General features: G+C 40.1%; 1 long non-coding RNA gene across 3 annotated transcripts in view; it reads right to left on the reverse strand.

The window, feature by feature from the left end:
- The window catches only part of LOC135229721 (uncharacterized), a 59116-nt gene that overhangs the window by 18542 nt on the left and 17150 nt on the right, over window positions 1–23424 (reverse strand). For all 3 annotated transcript variants that reach the window (XR_010320395.1, XR_010320396.1, XR_010320394.1), the window contains 2 exons: window positions 7936–8083; window positions 606–841 (listed from right to left, as the gene is read on the reverse strand). This is a non-coding gene — a long non-coding RNA (uncharacterized LOC135229721). The remainder of the gene's footprint in view (window positions 1–605; window positions 842–7935; window positions 8084–23424) is intronic.

Raw genomic sequence — 23424 nt, forward strand, 5'->3', positions numbered from 1 at the left:
TGTAAATTCTAACCTCTGTGATGTTAATAAGGCGGGATTAGAGACAGTTAGGTTAATGAGGGAGGACACAATCTACAGGATTAGGGTGAGTCTTGAGTCAGTCTCTTTTGAGATACAAAGAGAAGAGTGAGCGGAAATGAGAGGGACCTCATACCACCAAGGAAGAAGTGCCTGGAGTGGAGCACGTCTTTTTGACCCAGTGTCCACACGCTGAGAATTTCCTAGGCCAGGGGAAGATAGATGACAAGGACCTTCCCCCAGAGCCACAAAGAGAGAAAGCTTTCTCCTAGACCTGGTGCCCTGACTTCAAACTTGTTGCTTCTTAAACTGTGAGAGAATAAGCTTCTGTTTGTTAAAGCCATCCACTTGTGGTATCTCTGCTATAGCCACACTAAAAAAAAATAGCCACACTAAAAAAAAAAACTAGATAACTAAAAAACACATATATAAAATAGTAAAAAAAAAAAAAAAGTTTCAAATACACACACATACACGTATGATGTTATTAAACTTTAAAAGCTTTTACATTCTTATAACACATTTAACAATAGAGATTTGTATATAGAAGTTTTAATAAGAGCCATCCCCACATAAGTATATTGTACCTGCTCCCCTGAAGTGTCCAGTGTCCAAAGATACATATGTACCGTTTTACACACTTCTTTTTGCCGGGACACGTGTAAGTACATTCATTTCTTTGTTTTTATGGAAATTAGGTCACACTCTACCCATGTTTTTCTCTGAATCACTCTTCACTTGGTCAATATCATGAGTCAGAATCAGGCCAGGGGCTGACTGCAGAACAGATGATCAGTTGCTCATATTCACGTTCAAGTTGAAGCTGAAGAAAATTAAAACAAGTCCATGAGTCAAAGTATGCCCTTGAGTATATCAAACCTGAATTTAGAGAGCATCTCAAGAATAGATTTGATGCACTGCACACTAATGATCGAAGACCAGATTAGTTGTGGGATGATAGCAAGGACATCATATATGAAAAAAACAGTCATTAGAAAGACAGGAAAGAAAGCAAACACCAAAGAGGATGTCACAAGAGACTCTGAATCTTGCTCTTGAATGTACAGTAGCTAAAGAGAATGGAAGGAAAAATAAAGTAAAAGAGCTCAATAGAATACCTGAAAGGGAAGCTGGAGAAGACAAAGTATGATAATATAATGTGAACAGATCTGGAGTTAGAAAACCAAAAGGGAAGAAAACACCTGGCATTTCTCAAGCTAAAAGAACTGAAGGAAATATTCAAGCCTCTAGGTGCAATACTGAAGGATTCTATGGGCAAAATATCGAACAACAGAGGAAACATCAAAAGTAGATGGAAGGAATACACAGACTCAATACACCAAAAACAATTGGTCGACGTTCAACCATTTCAGGAGGTAGCATAGGATCAAGAGCTGATGGTACTGAAGGAAGAACTCCAAGCTGCACTGAAGCCATTGGCAAAAAACATGGCTCCAGGAATTGATGGCGTACCAAATGAGATGTTTCAACACAGGGACGCAGTGCTGGAGGTGCTCACTTGTCTATTCCAATATATTTGGAAGACAGCTACCTGACCAAATGACTGAAAGAGATCTATATGTGTGCCCATTCCAAAGAGAGGTGGTCCAACGCAATGCGGAAATTATCGAGCAATGTCATTAACATTACATGCAAGAAAAATTTTGCTGAATATAATTTAAAAACAGTTGCAGCAGTACACAGACAGGGAACTACCAAAAATTCAAGCTGGATTCAGAGGAAGACATGGAACGTGGGATATCATTTCTGATGTCTGATGGATCTTGGCTGAAAGTAGAGACTATCACTAAGATGTTTACCTATTTTTGTTTACTATACAAGCACACTCAACTGTGTGGCTCATGACAAATTGAATAGCTTACCAAAGAATGGGAATTCCAGAACACTTAACTGTAGTCATGCAGAATATCTACGTAGACCAAGAGGCAGTCATTTGAGTAGGGCAAGGGGATACTGTGTGGTTTAAAATCAGAAAGTTGTGTGTCATGGCGGTATCCTTTCACCATACTTACTCAATCTGTATGCTGAGCAAATAATCTGAGAAGCTGGTCTGTAAGAAGAAGAACATGGCATTAGTTTTGGAGAAAGATTCACTAACAACCTATGATATGGAGCTGATACGACCTTGCTTGCTGAAAGTAAAGAGGACTTGAAGCAGTTACTGATGAAGAGCAACCACTACAGCCTTCAGTATGGATTACACCTCAACATAAAGAAAACAAAAATTCTCACAACTGGACCAGTAAGCAACACCATGATAAACAGAGAAAATACTGAAGTCATCAAGCATTTCATTTAACTTGAATCCATAATCAATGCCCACAGAAGCAGCAGTCAAGAATTCAAACAATGTATTGCATTGGGCAAATCTATTGCAAAAGACCTCCTTAAAGTGTTGTGAAGGAAAGATGTCACTTTGAGGACTAAGGTGTGCCTGAGCAAAGCCATGATATTTTCTATCACCTCACATGCTTGAGCAAGTTAGACAATGAATACGGAAAACCAAAGAACTGATTCATTTAAAATATGGTGTTGGCAAAGAATACTGAATATACCATGGACTGCCAGAAGAATAAACAAATCCATCTGGGAAGAAGTACACCAAGAATGCACCTTAGAAGCAAGGATGGCGAGACTTCGTCTCACGTGCCTTGGACATATTTTCAGGAAGGACATGTCCCAGGAGAGGCTCATCATGCTTGGAAAAGCTGAGGGTCAGAAAAAAAAAGAGGAAGGCGCTCAACAACATGAACTGACACAATGGCTGCAAGAATGGGCTCAAACATGGCAATGATTGTGAGGATGGTTCAGGATCAGGCAGTGTTTCATTCTGTTTTACACAGGATCGATGGCCTCTAAGAGCCACAACTAACATATGTAAGCATATGTGTGTGTGTGTGTGTGTGTGTGTGTGTATACCCATTGCCGTCGAGTCGGTTCCAACTCATAGTGACCCTACAGGACAGAGCAGAACTGGCCCACAGAGTTCCCAAGGAGTGCCTGGTGGATTCGAAATGCTAACCTTTTGGTTAGCAGCTATAGCTATTAACCATTATGCGACTAGGGTTTCCATATAAAAAAAAAAAAATTTGTGTATATATATATATACACACATATATATATATACACACACTTTTTTTTTTTCATATATATGTGTGTATATATATATTCTGTTCACCAGTTTTGCATCTCTAGAGATCCCAGGCTAAGATATTTGGTACCTACAGTGGTTCCAGAGGAACCAAATCTTAAGGACGAGTTTTTTGAATTGATTCTCAAGTCTGGCTAATCTTAAAGGCACTGATGACTGTCTCCAGTAGTAAATAGGCTATTGCTAATCCATGGTGGGAGGTGACAATAGAAATACGCAAAATACTACTACCACTGGATCAAATATTTGTGAGAGACAAGGCTCTGCCTGATTACATATTTGATACTTTTCTATAATTTTGTCAGAATAAGAATAATAAGGAAGCTGCTTGGTTGGTCCTGCTTTTGGAGCCACACTGGTGAATGAAAGAAATGGGCTCAAAGCTCAAGCACCACATACAAGACCTGAAAGCTGCCACTTGTGCCCAGAAAGAAAACCATATTTCTTATAGTAACAAGGCTAATGCTGCCAAAAATAAACTCAGATTCTTATCATAAGAGTGACTGAATTAAAGCGCCAGTTGAATATCCAACCTCAAATGGTTTCTGAAGTTAAAGTAAGGGCACTGATTGGGAAGAAATGGGATCCTGAAACTTGGGATGAGGACATATGGGCAGATAGTCAGGAAGCGGGGGACAATGAACCTCCAATTTCTGTTGAATCGCTCTTCCTAACAGAACCAGACCTCTTACTCCCATCTGAAGAGATTCTCTAACTCTGCCTGCTAAGGCACCCTTCCCAGTAAAACAATTATCCCTTCCACCTCCATCTGATGAGATTACCCCAGCTGTGCCTGAAGTGTCTTGTTTGAGTTGTCTCCTGGGGTGGTGTCTGGGGCATTGCCTGGGGCATCACCTTAGGCAGATGCCTTATAAGACACGGCTGAACATCCCACTGCCACTGCCCATTTTTGCTTCCAGACCTATACCTAGGCTTCAGTCCCAACAAGCCCCAAAAGGTGAGCTATGAAGTGTGACCCAGGAAAAGCTATGCTAAACTCCAAAAGAACTGCTTGATTTTTCTAATATATACATACATACAGAAACCTGGTGAATATGTGTGGGAATGGCTATTATGGCTGTGGGATAACGGTGCAAGCAACATAAAGGTGGATTAGTCTGAGTTTATTGATATAGGCCCAGGAAGCATAGATTCTTCATTCAGTGTTTCAGCTTGAGAGGTTAGAAAAGGATCTCATAGTTTATTTGGCTGGTTTACTGAAGCATGGATTAAGTGGTGGCCTAAAATAAATCAAGTGGAAATGGCAGATCTGCCATTGTATACTGTAGGAGAAGGTATCCAAAGGCTGAGGGAAATTGGCATGTTAGAATGGATTTATTAGGCTGGACCCACAGACCCACACACGGAGTGCCCAGAGGGCTCTCTTTTTACCATAGCAGTGAGGTCCAAATTTGGGAAGCAAGCCCCAGCATTATTGAAGACTTCTGTGGTTGCTATTTTATGTAAGTAAGAGTCCACAGTGAGAACTGCCCTAACTGAATGAAGACACCTAACTACAATGCAGTTGACTGGACCCCATGGTGGTAGCAGCCAAATGGTAGCACTCAATCAACAAAGACAAGGTGGGTGTGGTTACCATAACAGACAGTAGAGTCAAAGCAGTAATCAGAACAGTCTGCTCGCATGGATTTATGGCATTGGCTACTTAGTCATAGTGTCCCTGGGAGTGAAAGAGCTGGGAAATGTACATCTCCTGGTACCTAGCGTCTTAGATATCCAGTGCTCCTGTAACAGAAACACCACAAACGGATGACTTTAACAAAGAAAATTATTCCCTCACAGTCTAGAAGGCTATAAGTCCAAATTCAGGGTGCCAACTCCAGGGGAAGCCTTTTTCTCTCTGTCACTCCTAGGGGAAGGTCTTTGTCACCAATCTTCCCCTGGACAAGAAGGTTCTCAGCACAGGGATCCTAGGTCCAAAGGATGCACTGCTCCTGACACTTCTTTCTTGGTGCTACTGAGGTCCCCCTGTCTCTCTGCTCTTTTCTCTTTTATATCTCAAAAGAGATTGACTTAAAACACAACTTAATCTTGTAGACTGAGCCCTGCCTCCTTAACATAACTGCTTCAAATCCTCGATCATTAACATCATAGAGGTATGATTTACAATACATTGGAAAATCACATCAGCTGACAAAATGGTGGATAATCGCACAATACTGAGAAGCATGGCCTAGTCAAGCTGATATATACATTTTGGGAAGACAGAGTTTAATCCGTAACACCTAGTATGCAGCTATCAACCTGTTAAAGCCTTTTTCTCCATACCTGTTTCAAAGTATCACCCGAAACAGTGTGCCTTCTCTCTGACCTAAGTATATAAGGACCAAATAATGTACAGGAATCTCTGTTACATTTTCTCCATCTTACCATTATTTGGCCTCATACACAGACCCAGTCACTTAATTGCGCAGCAGAATGAAGAGATTAAAGCCCCAACATTTTTGCCAGTGGACCAGGAAGGTAGCTGCTCAGACATCAGAGAGCCTCAGAGAGACAGAGACCAGGCGGCTCAAGAGAGGGATACCATAAAGTTGTTTTTCATACCCCTCCCCACTCCCACAGTTGCATATGCTTTGCTCTGACCCTAAGAAGTAGATCAATCCTTTGAGAACTGCATTATGGGTTAGAACACCAACAAGGTCCCAGACTGAGTGACACTCCCATAGATTACATCCAAATATCACTGCAAAGTCTTCAAAATCTGAACTGACATCTGAGCCACAGCATCCAGAAGTTGGGAAAGAACCTGCAGCCTGAACATAACTGGGTCAAGTGATTCCTAAAACAAACAACATCGACATTTTCTGTAAGATTGAAGTAAGACACAGTCTTGGAATCACAGACAAAAACTTTAAAAAGCTACTTTAACCATGCTCAAAGAAGTAACAGGCACAACTTAGAAAAATAGAAAAATACATAGAAACCATTCACAAATGAAAATTTTAGACAGGAAAAACAGAAAAATAGAGATAAAAAATTCACTTGATCAGTTCTACAGCGGAATGCTGTTGACAGACAAAAGGATCAGTGAGATGAAAACAGTTCAATTGAAAATATCCAATCTGAAAACAGAGAACAAATATTGAAAAAAAATGAACAGAGCCTCAAAAAAATTCAAAAATATCTAACATTTATTTATTGGAATTCCATACGGTGTAGAGAAAATATGTGGTGTAGAAAAAAGTATCTGAAGAAATACTGGCTCAACACTTTCCCAATTTGTTGAAAGACATAAACTTACAGATTCAAGAAGCTATGCAAACTCCAACAAGTTAAACTCACATAATTTTACGCCCAAATGCCTCATTGTCAATTGTGGAATAACAAGGACCAAGAAAATATCTTCAAAGAAGCTAGAGAGAAAACAACTCATCTCACACAGGAGAAACAATTGGAATGACTCTGTATTCATCATCAGAAGCCATGGAGGCCAAAAGGCTGTGAAAACAACATTTTTTCAACACTGAAAGAAACATTAACCCAGTGTTCTATAGGCTGTTATTTCCTTCATGAGTAAAGGAAAAATATTGACATTCTCAGGTGAAAGACGCTTAAGAGAATTCATCGCCACCAGACTTGCTCTAAATGAAACACTAAAGGAAGTTCTTCAGGTGGCAGGCTTGGAATTTCAGCAATTATGGCAAGCAACAAAGTGGAAAGTATCTTCGGAAGTTCGCCCTCCACCAAAGATTAGACAGGTCTATAAAACAAACAATAACACACGTGAAGAAAGTGTTTCTTAGTTCAATCATGTGTATGAGACCAAAAGTACAAAACCAGCCCAAAAGCACTGAAAAGAGGGCAGGACGGAACAGGAATCATGGTGGATGGAAACGGGGAACTGGAGCACAGGAGAGGACAATATTGACACATCATGAATATTGCAACCAATGTCACAAAACAATTGTGTATAAATGGTTGAACAAGAAAGTAATTTGCTCTGTAAAGTTTCAAATAAAGCACAATAAAAAATAAAAAAAAGTGGTAGGTATCTCGGTAAACATATTATGCCAACCCTGTTGTCACTGCACAACATGGTGCAGGACTCCCCTCTTTGCAAAGACTTTCTAGCCTATTGGAAAAACTTTGGAATATACTCTTGGTGGCAAATTAGTATTAGAGAATGGGGTTAATTTTGAAAATATGAGATGTCTGTACTCATGCCTGGTGAATAAACTGGATAATAATATTTTCAGAGCGAAATGAGATGTTCTAACAGAAAAATAGGCCTGAATTCCCACCTGGGCCATGAGCCTACTACTCTGAAGGCCTTTCCCAGAGAGGCATTTCAGGCACTTCTAGAGCAGCAGGAGCGCTGGGGAATGCAGGTGTCAACCTCCCCCAGGGCCTTCTCTGAGGGGTAAGTACCTGCTTTAGTACTGAGCTTAGTGGTTCATAAATAGTCATTCTGCATAAGGTCTTCAGGTTCAAGTCTGTAATCCAGCTGGGACTCTGTGTGTGCTGCATCTCTGCATCAAAAGAACATGCTTCTAGAAGCAGAATGCCAGGAGAGAGGCGGTTGGGCAGTTGGCGTTGAGGGGTGCTGCGCAGACAGGGGTGCCCGAGGGAGGCACAATATAGTCATTCTGCAGGAGGTCTAGTCCTTCTGCACAAGAATTAGAATGCTTCTCAATGCACAATAGTTTACATGCCGGACATAAACAAAGTGACTGAAGGACAAAGTTGAATAGTAAACCAAGCCACTCCCTGCCAGTCCTTACCTGAGAGGGTCTTCATCAGGACTTCCGGGGATGGAGAAGGAAACAGTAAACGCTGATTTATTTTACCTCTTCCTTCCTCAAGAAACAGGAACTGGTGTTAAGATGTCAGGTGTCAAGCCCCAAACTCCTCTTCTGGTCTGTATTTAAGCTGTATAATAAAACTGGGAATCAGGCAATCAGCCATGAGCAGACAGACCCAGGAGTATTTCCAGTGCCCCACATCTTTGAGCTCCAGTGAGATCCAGTTCTTAGTCCCTAGATTAGCAGAGGAGCTGAAAGACTGAAATTCCGTGTTTTCAGGCAACTTGGGCTTCAAGCAGGCACTTATTGCTAAAGTCGTATTTCTCTGTGTTAATTTATGATCCTTAACTCAAATCCGGACTTTTAAGCTCATTTTGATAACTCCTCATTAGTCTGCCTAGACAAGAGTCTGCTCACAGTCAGTGATGACAATGGAGGAAACAAAGTCCCTAGCCCAGAGGAGGGACTGTTCCCCAGATTTGGGGCAATGCCCCTGGGGAGCATCGGCGAGGTGCACTGTGGCCTCTGTGGCTTTGCCTTGTGCTCCTGGAATTGCACCCTGGGGGGGCGTCCATATGCAGACGCAGAGTCCGTGGGTGACCACAACTCCTGCCCTTCTGGGTCATCGTCCGGACGCACGTTGCGATATGCTTCCTGCCCCCCTTCCCAGCATAAGTGCTGCGATCACACGTGGCAGAACCAGTTCCCAGGTCCAGACCCTAGGTCTTGCCCTCCTTGGCCTCAGGCTTCCCCTAGTCCTGGGGGAACCCGCAAGCCTGGCGGGTGCGAGGTTAGCACCCGGCTGGGCGGGCTAGGGCCTGTCTCAAAAGGCTCATGGCGCACGCAGGTTCCGCCCCCTTGGAGTCTGCAGGCTTGCAGTGGGCAGCCCGGCATCTCCTGCCTCCCTCGGACGCCCTCTCTGGGCAGCAGCTCCCCTCCCCCCGCCCCGCCAACCACCCAACAGTCCCACTGCCTGCTTACTGCTTCTAGAAGCGTGTTCTTTTGATGCACACATGCAGCACACACAGAATCCCAGCTGGATTACAGACTTGAACCTGAAACGCACAACTTTAAAACTACTAGACTGGGGGGGGGGGGGCGGTATTGGCAGTGAAAAAAGGAAAAAAAAAATAAGAAAGAGAACAATTACAAAAAAAGTATTAGAAGACTGTAACCTCACGTTATGGACTCAAGAAGGCTGCGGATACACAACTGCGTAGATAGCATACTGTTGTCTCTTTCTTTGCAAATAAGTCTTAGATGAGGGAATTTGGTACCAGGAATCGTTGCAGGGCCTGACTTTGGGGAAATCTGGGATTGATTAATTGGCTTGCATGAGGCTACAAGCCCTGATAATCAATATTTAAAGATGAGATTCGAGCAATCTAGAACATGCATCAGAATTTTTTACAAGTAAATTAGCACCAGAAGAGGCCTTTAACCACTAAATAAAATGGGTCAGTAGTTCAAGATCTACCTACAAAGAAAATGGCAGACCTAGATCGTTTCCAGTCAGGTTCCAGCAAACATGCAAGAAACAGTCATTTTAATCTAGTACATAGTCAACAGAGATTAGAAAACCATGAGACACTCCCCTAACTTGATCCTTATGGCTAGTTTAAAAATGATAACAAATTAGAGAAAGAAGGTAGAAGAAGAGTTAGAGGACAAGCACACTCAGTAACTGAGATGCAAAACCCTACACAAGATGCCAGCAAAGGAAATCCAGCAAAGGGTAAACCACGTAACATGCCATGATCAAGGCGGTTTATTGTAGGCATACAAATTTGAGTGAACATTAAAGATTTAGTAATTTCATTCACCACATGCATAGGTGAAAGAAGAGAAGACATATGCTCACCTCAAGAGATGGGGGCAAAGCAGGTTGATAAAATCCAATCACACGGAGAGATAAGGACTAGGAGTAAACATGGAACAGAAAAGGAGTTCCCGAACGTGGAAAACTACAACTAGCATGATAGTTCATGGTGACGTGTGGGACATTCTCTTTAAAATTAATAAACAATAAAATAAGGATGCTTCTATCATTATTTTTATTAAACATTTAACACTGGAAGTGTAAGCTAATACAAAAAAAGTATAACTGCTATTCATAGATTATAGGACTGTCTCCATTGAAAACCGTAGAAAATATTGGAATTAATAGTAATCATAAATAAAAAATAAATTGAAATTTCAATGCGTCAGCATCAAGCGGACTCTGTCATAGCTCTTAGGTGAAAGCAAAGGACACTGATAGGGAAAGAGCAGGTTCAGGTGGGCTAGACCAAGGAGGGAAGAAAACTGTTCTGCACTGGGCTGAACTTATAAGCACGGGTATGTGTGTTAGTTACCTAGTCCCTCCATAACAAAAAATTACACAACTGGATGGCTTTTAAAGGACAGAAATTTATTTTCTCACAGTTTAGCAGGCAGTAGTTCGAATTCAGGGCATGGCTGTAGTGGGAGGTCCTTCCTTGTCTACCTCAGCTTCTAGTAGATGCCAGCAATCATTTGTGTTCCTGGCCTTCTAGAAGCATCTGTCTTCTTTGTCTGTCTTCCTTTTCACCCGTTTGTGTCTGTGCGTATTCTGCTCCTTTTATAACTAAGAAGAGTTAGGCTTAGGACCCGCCCTACATTGGTATGACCTCATTCACATAATAAAAGCAGGCCCCTTATTTCCAAACAAGGTCAGAATTACAGGTACAGGGGTTAGGATTTCCACATACATTTTGGAGGGACACAATTCAATCCCTAACAGTCGACTTACCAGATATTCTGGATTGAGAGTACTCACATGAACAGCTGAGAGTAGTTCCAATTCTTTGCTACATTCAGTGGCTGAAACTTGTCTCAATGGTCACCCATAGGAATGTTGGAGCAATTTATTGTGCAGGACCTGGCCTACCATTCCTAATCATGTCCATTGTGTGGAAAAACACACACTCCCATCACCGAAGCCTTGAGAAATTCATCGATAAGAACGGAATGGTGGTTGGAACCAAGAATTGTTTCATAGCCTAGATAACATGGTGCAGCTGTTAGATACCCACATGGAGATGTCAGGTAATAAAACTTCACCCCACACGGAGATGTCAAGAATAATACCAACAGCTAATGTTCATTGAGTACCTACACTGGTGCCAGGCACTCCTGTGCTTTCCTTTCATGTTTGCTTTTCATGATGGCCATATGAGGAATGTATCATTATAATGCATAAAGAGGTCATTACAGAGAGTTAGGCTGACATTTGAATATATGAGTCTGGACCCAGGAGGAGTTTGAATGGATGGAGGTATAAACCTCACGTCCTTAGCTACAAATAGACAGCAGTAAACTCACTGAGGCATCCTAGAGGGAGGGTGTCAATAGAGAGAGGAGTAGGCACCAAGCCCAAGGGTACTCGGGTATCTAGAAGCCTGCCAGGTGAACAGCAGCCAACAAGCCTCTCTGAAGTCCAGTGTGGTTCCTGGAGGGTTGTCTGTCCTTGCTCTCAGCTGCATTTCCCCAGTGCTCCTCCCACCTGCACTGGGTTGTCCCCTTCATGACGACAGGGACAGTGTGTACCTTTCACCACTGTATCTGCATAACATAGACTACTTCTGGCCCATGGAATACACTGACTGAATGAAAAATAAACAAACGATAAGGACGTAAAATCCTTCGTAGTTGATACCTTGAAATACATTAAGGGGCTTCACGAGTAAGAGGGAGAAAAATTGATCAGGGCTGCTTCTGAGACCATCCCTTAGGCGTAATGAGTGTTAAACAACACTTAAACAAAGAGATTTAATGGCAGAGATGTATGTTAAAAAGATGTAAGTATAGCTTAAAGATTACTAGAAACATGCACATTATTGCAACTATAGTCAAATCGCTAAAAAACATATACTACATGCACACAGAATATTATAAAGTAATTTAATGCCCTCATTAAAAAAAAACAAAAAAAATTACCATGAAAAGACTAATGTTGAATGAAAATATCAGGATATAATATCTGTGTTAATATACATAACTGTGTGTGCTAATACACACATAAAACCAGTTGCCACTGAGTCAGTTCTGATTCATGATGACACCAGTGTGCCAGAGTAGAACTGTACTCCCTAGGGGTTCCAATGGCTGAGTTTTCGGAAGTAGGCTGCCAGACCTCTCTTTCATAGCAATTCTGGGTGGACCTGAACTCCAACTTTCTGTCAGCAGCTCAAGATATTAACCATTTGCATCAACCAGAGACTCTAATACACATACATGCCAATATAAGCAAGAAAATAGACATATCGGAACGTTAATAATTTATTCTATGCATTACGTATGTTTTCTTGTTTTTTTTTTGCATACTTTCCCATTGCTTCCAAGTTTTTGAGGAATAGAATGTACTTCTGGAAAAATTCATGAGAGATTTTTAAGTAATGAAATAATTAACAGAAACAGAATGAGTAAATCTGTGGCAAGGCAGCCCATGAACCCAAGATTACAGTAACACTGGTATGAAAAGCAGAATTGTGGAGCCCTGAAGCTCAGTGGTTCCATGCATCCATCAGGAAAGAGGGAAGAGCAAATAAACAAGGAGAAAATACAGTGAGCCAGAGGAGTGGGAGCCCTCTGTTGTGGGCACAGTTTTCTCATGAAACTTTAGATGGACACAGTGGGTGGGATTATCCACTTCCATCATACAAACATTTTTATTACCCTTGATTTTAACAGAACTATGTTATAAAAACAAATAATAAAATAAAGTATAATAAAAGAATAAATCTCATCAGTGGACTACTATCATTTTCCCCAGCCACTGAGGAGGGCAGGAGACACACAAGGGAAAGAAGATGGAGCAGTGTGAAAACTCATGCTAAGTGGGGAGGAGAGTGTTTCTGAGACAGGCCTTAGCTGCTACCACCTAGGGAAGTAGGCAGCCATGCACAACCAACTGGAAGAAATGGTACATTATTTCTGAGACCTACTCCAGCTCATAACAAATTATGGATAACATGGGGAAGAATGAGATTTCCAGGACACTTAACTGTTTTTATGAGAAACCTGTACATAGAACAAGAGGCAGTCATCTAAACAGAACAAGGAATACAGCATGGTTTAAAGTCAAGAAAGGTGTGCATCACCGTTGTATCCTTTCACCATATGTATTCAACCTGTATGCTGAGCAAATAATCTGAGAAGCTGGTCTGAAGAAGAAGGCATCAGAATTGGAGGAAGACTCATTAATAACCTGAGATATGCAGATGATACAATCTTGCTTGCTGAAAGTGAAGAGGCCTTAAAGCATTTACTGCTGAAGATCAAAGACTACAGACTAACAGCCTAACAACTGGACCAATAAGCAACATCATGATAAACGGAGAAAATGTTCACGTCATTAAGGGCTTCATTTTTACTTGGATCCACAATAAACACCCACGGAAGCAGCAGTCAAGAAATCAAACGACACATTGCATTGGGCAAATCTGCTGCCAGAGGCCTCTTAAAGTGTTCAAAAGTACAGATGTCACCTTGAAAACTAATGTGTGCCTGACTCAAGCCACGGTGCTTTCAGTCGTCTCATACGCACACGAAAGGTGGGCAATGAATAAGGAAGACCAAAGAAAAATTGAAGGCATTGAATTACGGTGTTTGCAAAGAATATTGAATATACCACGGACTGCCAAAAGAATGAACAAATCTGTCTTGAAAGAAGTACAGCCAGAATATTCCTTAGAAGCAAGAATGGCGAGGCTTCATCCCACATATTTTGGACATGTTGTCAGGAGAGATCAGTCCCTGGAGAAGCAGGTCATACTTGGTAACAAGTGGCCACAACAATTGGCTCAAACATAACGACGACTGTGAAGGTGACGATAGGTAGTTTAACATACATTTTGACCCATATGAATTAAAATTTAAACAATTATTTCATGCCTTTTTGTAGGGGTTTTAGAATACACAATTAAAATAAATGTAAACAATTAATAGAAAAAATCTCTGAAAATAAAATTTAATTTTTTTACATCACTGCTCCATACCCCAAATCTAAATGGCTTGATATACAGCACTGGTCTTTGTGATTCACAAAAAGCAGGTACCAATTCCTGAACAAGAACTGAAGTGACAGGAGAAACTCCCCATGCTGTTATAGCCCGGAGTATGGGCCCTAATCCAGTGATCTGTCTTCATTAATTCCTTTTCATTTCATCTCTGTGGAAGAGGGGAGGGAGAAGGTGAGAGAGGGTTACATGTGCCTATTCTGTTCTTTAGCATCTAGTTCACTGCCAGGAACAAGTATTCGTAAGAGTCTAAAAAACGTTAAAGTACAAATAAGGAGGAAAACCTCCTAGTATATATATGTATTAGGTGGCACAAAGAGTTAAGTGCTCAGCTACTAACTGAAAGGTTGGCAGTTTAAATACACTCAGAGTTGCCTTGGAAGAAAGGCCTGGCAATCTACCTCCAAATAGTCACAGCTATTGAAAACCGCATGGAGGGCAGTCCTACTCTGAAAACTCACGGGGTCGTCATGAGTGAAAATCTACACAATGGAAACTGGATTGGTAATCTATATATGGCATAAATGTTCGGAAAATTAGTTTCTGAACATATACACGGCATACAGAATACACTGCACATTAGTATTATGTGCCAAAACCCACTGTCATCAAGTCGATTCTAACTCAGTGACCCCAAAGGACAGAGTAAAACTGCCGCATAGGGTTTCCAAGGCTCTAAGTCTTCACTGAAGCAGACTGCCACATCTGTCTCCTACAGAGAGGCTGGTGGGTTCGAACCACTGACCTTTCAGTTAGCAGCCAAGTTCTTTAACCACAGAGCCACTAGGGCTCACTGCTGTCATGTACAGTGATTACATAAGCAAATTCTGAAACAAACTGCCTGGGTTTAAATCCTAACTCAGTTTATCAGCTGGGTGATCTGGGCACGTTACTTTACCTCTCACTGCCTCAGTTTCCCATTTCTAAAATGGGTCTTACGCAAAAGGTTCTTACGCAGGTTAAATAAAACACACAAGGCACTTAGAAAAAGGCCTTACACACAGAATGAACACAATAATTGTTAGCTTTCATAATTATTAAGGGAATACAAACAAACGGCTAGGTTGAAGGAACTTCCATTGAGAAAGAGTTGAGTTCCAAAATTCATGTGTAAAGTCATTTACATCAACTGTTAAAGTTGTATGTTTAGATTCAAGTGATTACTGAGGTGTGTTATGATCTTGAACAGAGTTCTGGGGACTATACAGGCAGACTCTGCATGCCCTTCTCCTGCACATCCATTCCATCTCCCTTGGAGCCCAGACATCATGTTATCAATTAAACCCCTCCCACGCTGGTGGTGTACTGTTTAAGAGCTACGGCTGCTAACCAAAAGGTCATCAGTTCAAATCCACAAGGCGCTCCTTGGAAAGTCTATGGCACAGTTCTGCTCTGCCCTATAGGGCCACTATGAGTTGGAATAGACGCAGTGGCAATGGGTTTTTAACGGGTATGAGGTAACTGTTCAGTGCTTAAAGACGTACCAAAAGCAACCACTAACACAAAAGTATAGTAAAAGGTTCTTATTTCAGAGTAGCAAAACCTTAGTTTCTAACACAGTGGTGAATTAGGGTGGACTGTGGATCAAGAGGAGCTCTGGTGGCATAGTGGTTAAGAGCTCAGCTGCTAACCAAAAGGTCAGCAGTTCGAATCCACCAACTAGTCCTTGGAAACTCTATGGAATAGTTCTATTCTATGCTATAGGGTCTCTATGAGTTCGAATCAACTAGGGTCTCTATGAGTTGGAATCAACTCTGATGGTGACAAGTTTGGTTTGGTGGGTGTCATGGATTGAATTATGACCCTAAAAAATGTGTGTCTCAACTTGGTTAGGCCATGATTCCCACTATTGTGTAGTTGTCCTCCATTTTGTGATTGTAATTTTACTTTAAGAGGATTAGGGTGGGATTGTAACACCACCCTCACTCAGGTCACCTTTCCCTGGGGTGTGGCCTGCACCACCTTTTATCTCTCCAGAGATAAAACGAAAGGGAAGCAAGCAGAGAGTTGGGGGCCTCAGACTATCAAGAAAGCAGCACCAGGAGCAGAGCATGTCCTCTGGACCCAAGGTCCCTGCACCTGAGAAGCTCCTTGACCATGGGAAGGCTAAGGACAAGGACCTTCTTCCAGAGCCGAAAGAGAGAGAAAGCTTTCCCTTAGAGCTGATGCCTTGAATGTGGACTATTAGCCTACTTTAATGCGAGGTATTAAATTTCTCTTGGTTAAAGCCATCCACTCATGGTATTTCTGTTACGGCAGCACTAGATGATGAAGACAGTGGGTCAAGGTGGAAGGGGTGGATGAAGGACAAAAAAAGAAAAATGGACAACAGGAGAAATATAAGAATTCAGAGAACTGTGAAAATTTAATTCCTGAATATACTTTCTTTCTCCTCCCTATAACTGGAAGGACTTTTCTCATATACAGCATATATAAGTAAATCCTTGCAATATTTAAAACACTTAGATTTTTGTAAAACTCATTCTCTGAAAATTCATGGTGGCCCCATTAATTTGTGGCTTAAAAACAACTCAGAACTAAAAAGAAGCATAAATAAATAAATAAAGGCACTGCTGTCATTTGCGGGTGATGTTCTTTTCCTGTTATCCACAACCCACACACTCGGGTTAATTTTCCAGGGTCAGTGTTCATAGACCATCCTCTTTCTCTTACCACCACCCCACCACCCTTAATTATTTAGAAAAGGCAGGGCCAGTCAGTGCTCCAAACATCAAGTTTTCTCTCCAAAATGCCAACTCGCACTTGGGGAGCAGGCTACATTCTCAGCTATCAGCACTTCCACTAGCCCCTGCACATAAGGAATGTGTCTCCACTGAACTGTTCGTTGTAATCAAAAAAAAAAAAAAAGTAAAAAACTGTTTCTTAAAAAAAACCAGGCATTTCCCTATTACCCACCCACCCCACTCTCCCACACCCAGTGCTCCCTCACCACACACACACTCAAATATTTCATACCAAGGGTGTGTCCCAAGCACGGGGTCTGGCTCCGCTCTTCTTTTACACCCCTTGGAGGCCTCTGGAGAAACCATACCTTTGGTTGGCAATTCCCTGAACCCTGCCTATTCAAGCTGGCACTTATTCAAAAAGGCAGGTGAGTCTTCAAGTCAGGTTTTTAAAAGGAGTTTAAGAGGTGCCAGGTGATATGCCTACTCACCCTCAAATTTCTCAAAGGTAATAATTTCTTCAAATGTTTACAATGTCTCAACTATGGGTTAATTAAATCCCTTAGGATGGTGGGCATAGGAAAATCCTCCATCTCAATGCCCCCCATTTCGAAAAAAAAAGAGGGGAATCTCCAAAATTACAAATTTCAATTTCTACATACTTGATTGAACTAAGGAGTAAGTTCCTCACATGTGTTATTCTTGGTCTGAGTCCTGGTGGTCCAGTGGGTAAGAGCTAAGCTGCTAACCAAAAGGTCTGCAGTTTGAATTCATCAGCTGCTCCTTAGAAACCGTATGGGGTAGTTCTACTCAGTCCTATAGGGTTGCTAAGAGTTAGAATTCACTGGATGGCAATTGGTTTGTTTGCTTTTCAATCTTTGGCTGAAAGGTGGACTTTGTTATCAATTTATTAAATCAACTGGTAATTTGCTGGATATTTCTCATACAGGAACTTATGATGTCTTCAAATCCAGCTAATCAGGTTTAGGGAGAGAGAAACTTCTCTACCTTAGCTTCCCTGCCATTCCCACACCTTTTTCATTGATTTCCATGCCCTGTTTAAGTAACGTCACTCATCACTTCTCACTGTCTAGGTTATCTGAGCCAATTCATGGCAGTCAATTCCACCTGTGCCCTAGGATACCCTCATTTACATACTCTGCCCTGTTCCTTCACCAATGGCTGACCTCACATCTCCCCTTGAATGTCTACTAGGCATCTCAAACTTAATGTGGTTCAAACAAAATTCTTCGTCCAAGTGTCTTATCTACCTCCCAGTCTTCCTTATCTCAGCAAATGTTCTCACTATCCTCTGGGTCGTTCAGGACAAAAACCTAGAAATCATCCTTGATTTCTCTCCTTTATTCAAATCTTGCATCCAATCCATTGACATATTCTGGACTCTTGGCACTACCTTAACATAAATCCTGACTCTATCCACTTCTCACTACCTCCACCTTACATCCACCATCATCTCTTGGTTAAAACTGGACTCTATGCACCGATCTTCCCTCTTACAATCTACATAACAGCATCATTTCAGTGGCTTCTCATGGCAATTAGGAAAAATTCCCAAATCCTTCCCATGGTCTTTCATGATGCGGGGCTTGCTCACCATACTAACCTCATTTCCTAACAGTCTTCCCTCGGTTCACTCCACACTAGCCATGACTTCTTTCCTGAGCTTCCTCAAACGTGCCAAAACACTTGGTTATTTAAGGGCCTCAGAAACAACTCTTTCCTTTATTGGCAATATCCCTCCCTTCAGAACTTCATACAGCTATTCTCTCCTTTGATATAGGTCAGTTATCTCCTCAAATATCCTGCTCCCAGAAGCCTTTACTATTAATCTAAAACAGCTCACCCCACTCATTCCCTCACATGCAACTCTGTCTTATTTTCAAAATATTTAGCTCTCCTTGACATTTTTTGTTAATTATTACCTGTATTTTTTCTGGTTGAGAATATATGCAGCAAAAAATACACCAACTCAACAGTTTCTACCTGTACAATTTAATAACACTGGCTACATTCTTGAAGTTGTGCAACCATTCTTACCCTCCTTTTCTGAGTTGTTCCTCTGTCATTAACATAAACCCACTGCTCCTTAAGGTTCCTATCTAATCTTTTCAGTAGCTGTTGTCAATCTGATGCCATGTAGACAGTTCTTAAAAGAGCATATGCTCAAGGTAGACCATTTTTATTAGTTAAGTAAGCTAATGTTCTGGAGCCCTCATGGCACAGTGGTTAAGTGATACGGTAGCCAAGCAAAAGAAGAGCAGTTTGAATCCACCACCTGCAGCTTGGAAACTCTATGGGGCAGTGCTATTCTGTCTTACAGAGTCTCTGAGTTGGAATCAACAGCAACAGTTTGGTTTTTTCTTTTTCATACTTCGGTTTTAAGATGATTCAAGGGAATGCTTTTGGTGTAATGTTTAAAGATTATCTCACGGCAATAGTTTCAGGAGTTCATTCACCCTCAGTGGCTCCAAAAAGTCTAGGGTTCATTTGAAATTCTGTTCTGCATTTTCCCCCTTTTGATCAGGGCTTTTCTATGGACTCTTTGATCAAAATGTTCAGGGACAGTAGCCGGGAACCTTCTGGTTCTTCTGGTCTCATGGCATGCTAGACGTTCTTTTAAAAAACATGAGTGGATGCTGAAGGTTATCAAATACTTATTTTATTACACCTATTAATATAATCACATTTATTTTTCCTGTACATATGGCAAATTATACTGATTCATTTTCGAATGTTAAACTAACCTTGAATTCTTGGGATAGACCCAACTTGGTCATAATATATTCTTCTTTAGAGTATTGCTGGATTTGTTTTGCCTATTTATTTTTATATTTTGCATCTATGTTCATCAGTGACATTGGCCTGTAATTTTCCCATCTTCTGCTTCTCTTGTCAGGTTTTGGTATCAATATTCATTCTACAAGCTTTATAAAATGAGTTTGAGTATATATTTCATTTTATATTGAAGAATTTGTGAAATATTTCTTGAATATTTGGCAGAATTTGAAGGAAAAGCCATCTGATATGAAGTTTTCTTTTAGAGAATAGTTTGAGCTCTAATTCAATTCTATTAACAGTTGTGGAATTACTTTTGCTTCCTGTTTCTTCTTGAATCGTTGTTATTAACTTACATGGTATGATACGTTTGCCTACTTTACCTAAATTTGCAAATTTATTGGCTAATACGGTCCATAACATTCTCACATTATCTTTATGTTGTACAAGATCTGTAGTCATTTTCTTTCTAATTCCTGATATTCGTTTTTTATATCTTCATTCTTTTTCACTTGATCAATCTTGCCTAAAGTTTGTCAATTTTACTAGCATTTTCTAAGAATCAACTTTAGTCTTTGTTGATCGTCTGTTGCATGTATTCAATCATTAACAGAAACAAAAATTCCTATGAATGTTTGTTTCTGGTTTTTTCCCAACATTTTGAATGGATGTTTAACTCACTTATTTTTCAAGATTTGTTCTTTCCAATTATATTTTTAAGGCTATAAGTTTCCTATATTATATTGTCTGTACTGCACAAATTTTTATATGCACTATGTTCATAATTGTTCACTTCAAAATGTATTCTAATTTTCATTATGATGTCTTTTTTGACTCATAGTATTTTAAAATATCCGAGCACATGGAGATTTTGTATTTTCATTTTCTAAGATGGTTTTTTTTTTTTTTTTAATTATGGTGTACTTACATAAAAAAAAAATGGAGATTTTGTATTTTCATTTTCTAAGATGGTTTTTTTTTAATTATGCTGTACTTATATCCTCTATATTATTGCAGACTCTTGAAATTTGTTGAGACTTGCTTTATAACACAGTATACAGTTAATTTTTATACACACTATGTATGTGCATGAGATGAATGTATATTCTTTCATGGTTAGATAATACACACACATACACATATATCAATTTGGTATTTTTTTACATGTTAAATCTTCTGTATCCTTGATAATTTATGGACTTCTATGTTTCTGAGGGGTGTGTTAAAAATCTATTATGATGCATGATGTCAAAAGGAGCCCCAGTAGTGCAGTGGTTAAGCACTCAGCTGTTAAACCTTTTGATTTGATCCACCAACTACTCCACAGGAGAAAGATATGACCGTTCCCTTCCATAAAGATTACAGCCTTAGAAACCTTTGGAGAAGTTCTACTCCATCCTATATTCACTATGAGTCAGAATTGACTCAACAGCACACAAGAAAAAATGTATAATGTGATGGAAACTCAGAAGTACGAAGCTAAAAAGAATTGGTCCTACCTCCAGGGTCAAAGGATGAAGGACAGAGAAAACAGCAGAGACATCCAAAAGCTTGGAAAAAGGGCTGAGAGGACAATGGTTGGTGGTTTAAGGGCTTTGAAGGGCTACCATATATACTGAGGAATCTGAAGTGCAATGTTCTTGCCTAAGGATGAAGATATGCTCATAAAGATCCTGACAAAGCTTTAGGCTTGCACCTCTGGCTGATCTTTGGGCTCCATGGGGGCAGGAAGTGAAGGCTAGGGCAGAGTTTTAGGCACTCTTGCTTAGCATTGAAAGAACGCGCCAGTTCAGAGCCAATCTGCAAAGACTGGGATAATGTTACTTTTTCTTTTTGGCTACAAGCATTTAAAGAAAGCACTGTCAGGTCATGAACTGACTGCTGAGATAACAGAACAGAACTTCAGTGTCCACACATGAGAAGACATACAATCTCTGCAGAAATAGTTTGGAAACATCACTAAGCAAATGGATGACTGGCCCTCAACAATTAAAAAAAAAAAAAAAAGCAAACCCTAATGACAGGAGGGAATCTGATTTCCAGAGTTACATTATAATATTTAAGATATCCAGTTTGCAACACACTATTCTAAGTCATAAAAAGAAAAAAGAAAAGGATGGTTCATTTGTTAAGAAGAAAGAAAGAAGAGAAATGAACAGAAAGCATCCCTAAGGAAACACAGATATTGGGATTACTAGACAAAGATTTTAAACCAATTGTCTTAAATTTCCTCAAAGAGCTAAACAAACCATACACACACACACAAAAAAAGGAAACCAAGAGAAGAATGTATGAACAAGTAGAAAACATTAATAAAGAAATATTATACAAAAGAACCAAATAGAAATTATAGAGCTGAAAAGTTGAATAGCTGAAATAAAAATTTCATTAGAGGAGCTCAACAGCAGATTTGAGCAAGAAAGCAGGAAAATGTAAACTTGAAAAAGCACAACTGAAATTGTTCTAACTGAGGAGCATAAAGGAAAAAGAATGAAGAAAATGAACAGAGCCTAAGGGACCTGCGGGACAACATCAAGCATACCAACATACTCATTAAGGAGTCCCAGAAAGGAAAGAAAGATGAAAGGACAGAAAGAATATTTAAAAATGTAATGACTGGAAGTTTCCCAAATGTCACCTAGATATCCAAGAAGCTCAATAAACTCAAAGGACAGTAAATACATAGATATCCACAGACAGACATAATCAAAATGTCAAAAGACGAAGATAGAAACTTGAAAGCAGCGACAGATAAGTGACCCCTAATGTACAAAAAAATTTTTTTTTTAATGTACAAGAGAGTCTCAACAAGTTTAACTGTTGATTTTTCATCAGAAACCATTGAGACAAGAAAATAGTCGAATGATGTATTTAAGGTACTGGAAAAAAAATACAGAAACAAAACTATGAACCAAGATGTCAATATCTAGCAAAACTATCTTTCAAAAATGAAGGTGAAATTAAGACATGCCCAGATACACAAAACCTGAGGGAGTATGTTAGCAGCAGAACTGCCTTATGAGAAATGCTACAGGGAATCATCCTGGCTGGCACGGAAGGACACTAGACAGTAACTTGAAGCCATAAAAAGAAACGAAGACTCTGTAAAGGTAACTACTTAGATAAAACAAAGTCAGTAATATTTTTATATCACGCCTCTCTTTTTCTCATATATGATTTAAAGCACAAATGCATAAAAATACTTATACATCTCTCTTAACGGACACACAATGTATAAAGATGCAATTTTTGTAACAGCAACGTAAGTAGGGGAGGTAACTGAGATGAATAAAAGCAGAATGTTGTATACTGTTGAAGCTAAATTTGTATTAATTAAAAGAAGATTGTTATAAACATAAGATATTAATTGTAATCCTCATGATCACCACTAAGAAGTTAAAAAATATAAGGAAAGGAAATAAGGAGAGGATCAAAATTGTACACTTGAAAAAAATCAGTCAAACACAAAAGTGGACGGTAGTGAAGAAAATGAGAAACAAAATACGTATATGACCTACTACAAAGTAGAAGACATAAGTCCTTCCTTATCATTAATCGCTCTAAATTTAAATAGATTAAATTCACAATTGGGATCATTAAAGTTGTGTGTCAACTTTGTTGGACCATGATTCTCAGTGCTTTGGCAGTTATGATGTAGTTTAGCAGTCGTATAACTATGCAATCATTTCCATGATGAGATGTGATATAATGTGATTACCTCCATGATGGGATCTGCTGTGAGTAGCCAATCAGATCTAAGGGAGTTTCCTCGGGGGTGTGGACTGCATCCAATATAGGTGGACTTTCTGGCAAGGCTCTTGAGTTTTTGCTCACTCGGAATCCTGCAGCTGGCTCCTCTTCATCTGATCTCAAGATTTTGGGACTTGAACTCTCAGCTTACCTTCCAATTTTGGGATTCACCAGCCTCCGCAGTCTGTGAGCCACGGCCT

Source organism: Loxodonta africana, unplaced genomic scaffold, assembly GCF_030014295.1.
Source record: "Loxodonta africana isolate mLoxAfr1 unplaced genomic scaffold, mLoxAfr1.hap2 scaffold_48, whole genome shotgun sequence".
NCBI classification, from domain to species: domain Eukaryota; kingdom Metazoa; phylum Chordata; class Mammalia; order Proboscidea; family Elephantidae; genus Loxodonta; species Loxodonta africana.